Below are 10,633 nucleotides of genomic sequence, written 5' to 3'. Positions count from 1 at the left end.
ACCCAGTCTTGCGACAGGGAGCATTAGGGGCCCCCGTGTGGGTGTCGGCTTTGGGCCAATGAAAATACCTGAAAAAGCAATACATAATTACACACTCTACAAATCATGTGTAAAGGCTCAAAAGATACATTTCCATCAAACTAATCTCTATTCTCATGGCTGGGGTTAAAATATCTTCTACCGATGAAAAAAGAGAAGAAATCTGTTGAAGTGAAGATGCAGTCCTCCACAGAAAAGAAAAAAATATATATATATATACAGTATATTCCATAACTGACAGATTCAATTATGCCTCGTAAAAACATCGTTAATAACTATTGTTACGGCTGGTTGGCTCACACCCGTCATGTGCTGCTGGTGCCCTGAACCAATTGGATGTTTGGTTTGATAAGCGGAGCTCTTTAATGGCTTCTTTGACCCAAATCCTCACTAATCATTTTAGAGCTGTGACAAAGATTCTGGTGCATGGGGGGTACTATTATTTTTTTAAGCCTACTGTACAATGAATTAAGCTTCCACCACTGGGATTTGAACATTCTTCCTTTGTTACGCGTGTTAAAAAAAAGAGGATATATACACGTGTCGATACATAAATACATGAACCATATGCCTTTGATATCAGTGTAAAAATCATCTCTTTTTCTCCTCAAATGTCCCGTATAATCTTTTTTTTTTTTAACTATGAGCGTGTTAACGTGGTTGGGATCACCTGGCATGTTGAAAACAAATAATCTAACATGAAATCACCCGTTCAGACGGATATTTCCGATACGGTTTAACACTCAGCAAGTGACAGATACTACCAGTCTGGCAACTGCTCCGCTCCGGCCCACTCGCCCATCTGTTGTCCACCTGATCCACAAGCAACTCCGCCATCCAGCAGGCAGCCTCACACCTACCGACGCTCGCTGTTCAAAGGAGAGCGATAGGACTTTTGAAGCGTATATCATGTGTGAGTGTGTATGCATGTAGAAGGAAGAATGTGTGTGTGTGTGTGTGTGTGTGTTATGGGAGTGGCATGCCATGTCTTCTTTTATTAATCTCCAGTCTCTTGCTCAACAGATGCGGCCTGGCACAGCTGGTGATCACAGCTTCTCCACTCCTCTCCTCTCCTCTCCTCTCCTCTCTCCTCTCACCTCCTCTCCATTCTACTTTACTTCACTCCCCCTCACTTGAGCTCTTCTCCTCTTCCTTAGTCATTCCACACATATTTTTCTAACCCTTTTCCTAAGTGCTTTTCTGTCTTTATGTTCTGTCCTCTTTCCTTCACTTTTCTTTTCTCTCCTTTTCTTTTCTCTCTCCTCTTTCTTATCTCTGCTTTCCTTTTCTCTTATCTTATCTCCTCTCACACTTTCTGTAACTTCCTTTCCTCTACTCTCTTTTATTCCCTTTCCTTTCCTTTTCTCTCTTTTCGATTGCTCTCGCCGTCCCCTCTTCTCATCCCTCCTCTTATCCCTCCTCTCTTTCCCTCTACTAGTTTATAAACCTCCATTGGTGATTTAAAACACAATACAATACACCTTATACGTGTACACTGAGATACAGTGTTTAGTCAGGTTGGAACTTGCTTGCAACTTTTAATTTTATTTCAATATCAATTACCGTGATGATTATTACATTATTAAGATGATCTATAAAATGTGACACTTTCCAAGAGCCCCAAGGGGAAATATTTAAAATCATGTTTTATCCGACCAAGAGTCTAAAACCTAAAGAAGGTCGGTTCACAACGATATAAAACAGAGAGAAATGCTCAAATTGCAGTTTTTGCTTGAAAGATAATTGAAACAATCACTCAATACTCAGAATTGTTGCAGATTAATTCTCTATTGACCGACAACTTGATTACTCAACTAATTGTGTTAGCTTTGGCAGGTGTTTAAAAATCCCATTGGCAGGAACATACCTGGTATCATAAACCCTTATGCTGACACAGTAATGTGCAAAAACTGCCTCAGAGTCCTTCATTGTGCAGAAGCTGGGTCTCCAAGCAAAAACATCAACGTCCAAAAAAGAAACACACAACAAAAAGCCATCTGTCTTTATGGAAGAACAACATCTGCTCTTTCAGAAACCGACAAGCAGCAGAGTGTCACACTCCAAGACCGGCTTTAACTTTCCCCCATTTTCCAATTCATCAACCCTCAGCCAGTAATGCTAATTTAATGTGTCCCGGTCCCTTAATGAAAACAGCCACCCAAACATGTCCAGCTGTGAGCCGAGGGTGTGGGGGGGCGTTGATGTGCCTCCCGCCCCCGAACCCACCATCGTCGCCGCAGGGTGCTGATGCTATTAACCCAAAGCATACAGAAGAATATGATGCTAATTGTATTCATTTGGCTGCAGCCTCCACAGCGGTCTCTTTTTTTCTAATAAAAAAAACAGGATGGCTTCATTAACACGTGCACCTGCAGACTTCATTGGCGTTTGGTTTGAGTGAGCTTAACAAACTCTGGGGAGGAATTTAAAAAAAGAAGCATTGTGTCCTCGTAGCAGCAGTGCCTGGGGCTAATAACCAGATTGCAGCATTATATGAGGCGTTAAAACACACACAAAAATAAGGTATATTATGCGGCTAGAAAATTCAGCCGTGCAAACTGATTTTCTCACCTCCGTTAAAGTGAATAATTCCTCAATTAGTCAAGAAAAAGAAAATATTTGCTGGCTCCAGGTTCTCAAAGTTGGATTTTTTTTGTTTAACACTATTTAATGTATCACTGAATATTCAATATGTATCAGTTTGGGACTCTTGGTTAAAACAAAACATTGCATTTAAGCTCATCACGTTGGGGGTTCAGTACTCAGGATAAGCATGTTCCACTACTTAATTTTACACAGGTAAACAAATAATAATAAAAATATTTTGGATAGAAGAGCTGAGACAATTAATTGATTATTAATTCAACAGAACTGCTTTAATACTCGACTAATCTTTCGTCATAATTTACGGCATGAATGCCAAAATGTTTTGTTGTGGCTGGATTACTTCCTTTTTGGTCCATTCTGACTAATCTCTTAACCTGATGCATATAAACTTGTATCTCTCTCCTATCTGACTGCCACAGGATACTCACCCTCTGGACCTCAGTAATCAAACACCCACAGGACACAGAGAGTTTGGATCAGAGTTCAATTCACGTAGATTTATTTGTAACCAACAGTTTCACAAATAAACCTGAGCTGGGTCCGGCATTAAAGACAACGACCTCCCTCCACATCTGTCTTTCCCAACCCCCGAACAAACAAACTTTTCTATGCTTTATATTATTGTAAACTGAATATCTTTGGATTTTCAGCTTGGAAAAAACAAGCAATTTGAAGGCAGCACCAGGGGGATTCGGACATTGTGACGAGCCCAAATATGGTTCTAGATGTATAGAAATGTAACTGTTATTCTCTGTGTGGGTGGTGCTGTACTAACATCCTGGGCTCAGGTATAAAGGTATAAATCACTATTGTCTACAGCAAATGGTTTGGACCGCTGAGGCTTTAACGGACTGTTGTCGGTGGAAAGCAATGGACTGGGTTTAAAAGGTTGATGAAGCAAAATAAAAGGACTCTAGTTCTACAAAAATGTGTCTGTAAATGTTGTAATTAAACGCAACATAAATGGAAACCTTCATGTTCAACCATGTCAGCCAAGTCCCTCCTGGGAAAGAAAATAATGTCCATAAAAATAATGAATCTCATTAAATTAATGAATATGTTCATTTACTTTGCAGACACATCTTTATGGTCTGAAATATCTCGTGTCAATCTCCTCCCGAGTGAAAGGACAGAAACTTGAACTCAACCCTAATCTGTGAACAGACATAACAAAACAATATAATGCATCTCCCGTGTCCGGAAAATTGTGTCATCACTTAAAACGACAGAATGAGAATGAGGACCCGCCGTGAGCTCCATCACCTGACTTGTGTCTAATGGGCCGTGGGTAACTGGGGGAGCGGGAGAGTGACGATGACACTGCATCTGCCATGAGTAATGACGCGGTGCTGGCTCCCAAGTCTGGGGACTTGTCTCGTGACGTCTCATGGCATGCCACGGCATTGCATCACATGATGGGTCACGCATGATGGGGCGACTGTGGCTCAGAAGTGAGCAGGGTCGTCCTTTATTCAGGATCGGCGGTTCGATCGGCGGTTCGATCCCCGACCCCGCTAGCCCATGTCGATGTGTCCTCGGGCAAAATACTTAACCCCAAAATTGCTCCGGCAGCTGTTACATTGTGAATGTGAGTTAGTAGATGGGCAGGTGGCTCCTCCCATCAGTGTATGAAGGGGTGAATGATGTCATGTGGTGTTAAAGCGCTTTGAGTGGTAGGAAGACTAAAAAACTCGCTTTACAAGTACAGGTCTATTTACCATTTATTTTCTAAATTTGATGCAGTCCTTGTCATACTAATTGATTTATAACCCGTTTTGTTCATTTCAAATAAAATATACTGTATATTATACACTTTTCTTTTCTGTGATGTGTCTAATTTGATGAAGTATGCTTGAACGTTAAGTGATTTCTTCACACCACACATCTTTTGATTCGTCGTAGAAGGAAAAGCACAGCTGTTACTTGTTATATTAACGATGGTGCCGCTCAAAAGTCTGAATAGGATTCACCTTCAATTATTTTGATTGTTCACACCTGTGCTCGTCCCTCTGTGGCGCGTCACGATGTCGTCCGTGAGAACGGGCCTGTGCTCGCTCCGTGTCTGTCAATGTAACTTCATCCGACGGTTTCACGTATTTTTTTTTTCGAGAGGAAAACATAGGAATCAGTGAGAGTATATGGCATGCCTCCTCTCATGTCTCAGCTCATCCTGTACAAAAAAATACTGACCGGAACTTTGTGAAAGTCAACAGGCTGCACCACACAACAGCAGGCTCCTATAAAAGAGTATAAATACTTCATAATAAAGGGACCTATTTGCATAAAGTATGGCTGAGGGTCAAAGTCAACTCGCTGCAGAATGCCATCTCACCACATTGTGTTACAACAACAGCAGATGCTGGCTGTCAGATGATGGGATTCTTATGACATCACAAAGAGTCTTCCTATAGACTGATTTACACACTGGTCACATACCGTATACTGAAACTAGTTCACACTCAACACTGCGCTTCTTTTAGTCTCCAGCAATCCACCTGCCATGACATAGTTGAAACAATGGAGAAATAGGCAAACAGTCTGGGTTAAGAGGATAAGACAGCAGACTTTAGTTTTAATAGGCCACCTGGGCCTGGAACCTAAAGGGTCGCATTCAAAAGCCCCACACATCGATGCATGTATTATGATCATTAGATGTGAAAAGTATTAAATTATGTTACCATTCTAACTCATGATACCCTGAAATTACTTACAAATCACTTTAAAAAATCAACTCCGCTGTGTCGGCTTCTTCTTACTGTATACCTCAGAAGAAAAGAGAGAAGAAAAGATCAGCTGTAGTGTTGTCCATCATTAATTGAGCCGCTATAGCCGGATCATCCAGCAGCAAAGGGGAACTACAACGAGCCTGAAGAGTCCAGACGCTCCGCCCCTGCTGCTACACAGAGGGCTGTGAACTTGTTTCTTCAAAGTTATTTTTTTAACGTGTCGCGTGGCCAAATACAAATGGCTTCCCCGGCAATAAACCTGCCAAGTGTGAAGTAGACCAGAGGAGCGGTTCTCAAGATATGTGAAGAACACACGGACGGACAGGGATTTGTTTATCGACAATCAAACCAACAGCTGTTCTGCAAACATCCTTGTGGGAATTAAATCACCGGTATGTTTGTTGGAACGTCTCTTCCACTGAGCAACAGCACAACACAATATGTATTTCTTTAAATCATAATTTGGAAACAATAAAGGCCTTTCTATGTCCCATTCATATCAACTCAGCTTCTATGACACTGATTATAGATACATCATTTTGTCTATAGGCCTCGAAAATGTATGAAAATAGTCAAGTGAAGTCATCACAAGATGCTTGAACCAGAGACGTTTGGGCATTTGCTTGAAGATTGACTGAATTGATTTATTTACCAATCACTTCAGCACCAATACTGCACACACTGATGATTCGGTGAATCCTTAGCAAATTTTTGTTTCTTTTATATCCAAAAGATGAATCATCTTCTTTGAAGAAGTGTAACCAATCCAATGTTGACTCAAACTGCAGAGTATGCATCCTAAGTGTTATCCACTCCGTTCTGCCTGTTCATTTGGAGACAAGAATTTGTGAGACAACATTTCGAGGGGGAAACCCTAAAAATATCACAAAAAAATCTTCCATCATGGAACCCCCCAAATGTTTTTTTTATTTTTTAAGGATAGAATCGCTAAATATATTGATCAACAATGAGAGAATAGAAGGCTGTTGCCTCCACCCCATATACCGATCATCAACAGGCTCCTGCTGACTATTAATATCTCTACATAGAAAATATCTGCAGACAAAGCCTTCGTGCTGCCCGCCTTGAAGTCAAAAACACTTGGATTGACAGCTCGAGGGGCTGAGCTACATATGGCAGCATCCCCGGCAGACATCGCTGCTCTCAGCCCGTGGTGGGCCCGACTGCACCGGCCGGCGGCAGCAACAATAAGCTCAAACCCTGCTGCAACCTCCCTCTTTACATTCACTCAGCACAACAGCCGATCAACACATTGCTCTCGCCTAGTTGCTTTGATGGTTGCAGTGTGCAGTAGATTTGAGGCTGCACCGGGCTGCCTTTGATGCACAGCACAATCCAGATTTTTATTTATTTATTATTTAATTTGGTTTGTCTCTATAAACACGACAATCGGCGTCCATATTGCTATATAATTTGCACCTGGTCATCCTCGTGAAGCAGCACACCGTGCACATGAAGATGCAGACTTGATACATCCACTGCACCATTATTCTCCAGCTACATATGTTCACACTGAAGACAACGGTGGGGGAAGAAATGCAATCTCCATCTTCAAAAAAAAAATGAAAAAAGAGAGAGGCATATTTTAAACTCACCGTCTGCTGCAAACCGGCTGCTGCTTCCTCTCCCGGCAGTGAGGGTGTGTGTGTGTGTGTGTGTCGATGCTGGAGGAAATGATGAGGTGTGTGTGTGTGTGTGTGTGTGTGAGGCACCGTGCTTGGTCAGTGTGTGTCTGTCCCCCCTCAGCCGCTGCAGCAGCAAGCTGTGGTCCACACGGCTCCTCCGCTCTCCTCACGAGCTCCCCCGCCGCTGTCAAAAAACCAGCAGCCACAAAGATCGCTTATGCTTTTGTGAGGATGACGCACCCCTGAGAAAAAACCTTGCTCATTTGTCAAGACCGACTCGATATGTGTGTGTGCGGTGCCTTATTTATTCCTCGTTCCCCCTTGAGGAAAACAGACCAATAGGTACATATTTAGGACTACACGTTTTATTTTTTTAATGTTTTTATTTTTATTTTAGTTATATAATTACTCAAAGAGAAACTACATGCAGCTAACCATATGATGGCAGTTGGTATTAGACGTCTTCCAAGTATACCCAATGTACCACATTGTAAATGTAATAAATACAACAAAATATCTAAATAAATAAAGCAATATTTCTGTGGATCTGAATTAATAATAATATAATATGATTGGCTGGAAAACTCTAGTCTCTGATTTATTTCTGGTAGATGGAGATTATGTCAGAGTGAGATCTCTGTATCCCACTATCTGTCAATCGGTGCCAATCCGGTGCAGAAAGACAGAGGGAGAGAAAATCTCAACGACAGCGACCCCGTTTCAACAAGCGGCAGCAGCTAGACCTGCAGACCGAGAGGTGTGAAATAAACAATAACCCCGCAAATTCTCTGGTTGTTCCTTCCTGTATCGAATAAAAGATCTCAGTGTTGTTGAAATAAGTCCCATGTAGCGCTGTACATGTGGGGGAAGCGTGAGCACCGCATTGTGTTAACTAGTAAGAGCATGGACGGATTAAGAAACCACGGGCCCCTGGGCCTGGACGTGTCAAGGGCCCCCCCCCCCCCCACCCGCAAAAAAAAAAAATCAAATTTAAAAAAAATATATATAATTGTTTTTTTTTACATCGCTAACAAAACAGTCCGTATGGAACACCGATACCGGAGCTGAGCAGACAACATAACGCGAATTATATGACCATGACATGAATGACTTAAGCCTAGCATATACCGGCTATGGCGCATCGTGTCATATCATCATATCAATACAAAGTTAATAACAGCTACTTCACGCAGAGGCTCTGGATTAGGGGCCCCCTGAGCTCATGGGCCCCTGGTGCCGGTAGGCTCGTTCGGTAATCCATCCCTCAGTAGGACTATTGGGGCCCTGTTACTGACATGAATGACTTAAGCCCAGCATATATCGGCTACGGCGCATCGTGTCATATCATCATATTCATATCAATACAATGTTAATAACAGCGACGTCACGCGAGGAGGCTCAGGCCCAGGGGCCCCCTGAGCTCACGGGCCCCCTGAGCTCATGGGCCCCCTGAGCTCACGGGCCCCCTGAACTCACGGGCCCCTGGTGCCGGTAGGCTCGTTCGGTAATCCATCCCTCAGTAGGACTATTGGGGCCTTGTTACTGACATGAATGACTTAAGCCTAGCATATACCGGCATACGGCGCATCGTGTCATATCATCATATTCATATCAATACAATGTTAATCACAGCGACGTCACGCGCGGAGGCTCAGGCCCAGGGGCCCCCTGAGCTCATGGGCCCCTGGGCCTGGGCCCGGTAGGCCCGTTGGTTAATCCATCCCTGCTCACACCCCTCCCCTGGGAAGGGAGGTTTGGCCGATTCACAGAATGGCTTAATTCTAAAATGAAAAAAAGAAATAATATAAAACAAATGAAATGAATAAAAAAGGAATTAAATACAGTATATATATATATATATATATATATACATATGGGGGGGGGGGGGGGGCAGCGAGACGCCGGCCGGGGACGCCGGCGAGACGCGATGCCGGCGAGACACGACGTCGGCGAGACGCCCCCGGCCGGCGCAGATGAGCGAGGACCGAACCAGCGGACAAAAAATTCAACCAGCGGCAACACTTCAAAAGTAGCCCAATTCCGCGGGAAAACCGCGGACCTGGCAACACTGGTCGTCTCTCACTCAAAGGGGAACATACGGGGTCTCTTTGCCTCGTGTCCAGGGGGGAAACAGCGCCCCCAAAGACTTGTGGCCAAAGATATATCGCATCGGAACTACCATAGAGACGTCTTTGAAGCGAGCATTGTGACGTCACTCAACCCACCAGTTCTAACTGGTTCTGTGCTTTGAAGTCGCCTGTGACGTCACGGAGCAGCGAATCAGACTATGTAATACTAGTGATTTCTAGCAGGCGGCACGGATCTGTGAGTCCGTAGGAGGCAGTAGGAGAAAGTTCTAGGGATTTGCCTGCCCTCCCCTGAGTGTCGGCCATTGCCCACACACGTGGGGGGGTTTGTAGGCAAATTTCCTAAACTTTCCCGGGTGTAGAATCGCCTACACCTTCTGCAGGTGTGGGGGGGGGGGGGGGGGGTTCGGTTTTATTCACCTCGTGTGTCTCTGCCATAAGAATCCTTCACACCCCCCCCTGGGAAGGGAGGTTTGGCCGATTCATAGAATGGCTTAATTCTAAAGTGAAAAAAGAAATAATATAAAACACATGAAATGAATAAAAAAGGAATTAAATACAGTATATATATATATACACATGGGGGGCAGCGAGACGCGATGCCGGCGAGACGCGACGCCGGCGAGATGCCCCCGGCCGGACTTGACTCGGGCCGTGACTTGTGACGTGTCAAGCCCCCCCCCCGCAACAAAACAAAAAAAGACCAACAAATGTAAAAAAGAAAAAAAGATTTTTTTTTTTTAAAAACATCGCTAACAAAACAGTCCGTATGGAACAACGATACCGGAGCTGAGCAGACAACATAACGCGAATTATATGACCATGACATGAATGACTTAAGCCTAGCATATACCGGCTACGGCGCATCGTATCATATCATCATATTCATATCAATACAATGTTAATCACAGCGACGTCACGCGCGGAGGCTCAGGCCCAGAGGCCCCTTGAGCTCATGGGCCCCTGGGCCTGGGCCCGGTAGGCCCGTTGGTTAATCCATCCCTGAGTAAGAGGCCTATCTTTTAATCTGTATTGATTGTATATTCACATTTACCTCCTTCAGCATATAGGTATATACTTTCCTCCTCATATATATAATTGGATTACCGAGTTTGAAATGTTTTAAGCAAGCAGATTAATCACCGGTCCTTCTGCTATCTTGGAGGACTCGATTCGGGAAATACCTAATGCAGAAATGACCTTTGGCCACGGGTTTGGGGCACCTGTTGCCCACTTCCTGTCATCTCACAGGTGTTTCTCTACCATCAACACAGGACAGGTGCGGACACGGTGCTGGTGTCAAACGCCCCAATGCACATTATCATTACCGGCTCAGAGATCACCGTCACATTTTGAAACGCAGAACTCACATCACAGCTCTTTGTGTGTGTGTGTGTGTGTGTGTGTGTGTGTACACACTCCTAACCCCTCCCCCCTCCCCCATCACTCAATCCCAACCTGGGACAGACCAAGCATGTCTCACACACATTGGGGCCCCATCATCAACACCCATCAATACCAGTAATGT

This window comes from Pseudoliparis swirei, chromosome 10, assembly GCF_029220125.1.
Source record: "Pseudoliparis swirei isolate HS2019 ecotype Mariana Trench chromosome 10, NWPU_hadal_v1, whole genome shotgun sequence".
NCBI lineage: Eukaryota > Metazoa > Chordata > Actinopteri > Perciformes > Liparidae > Pseudoliparis > Pseudoliparis swirei.
This window is presented reverse-complemented; position numbering follows the sequence as displayed.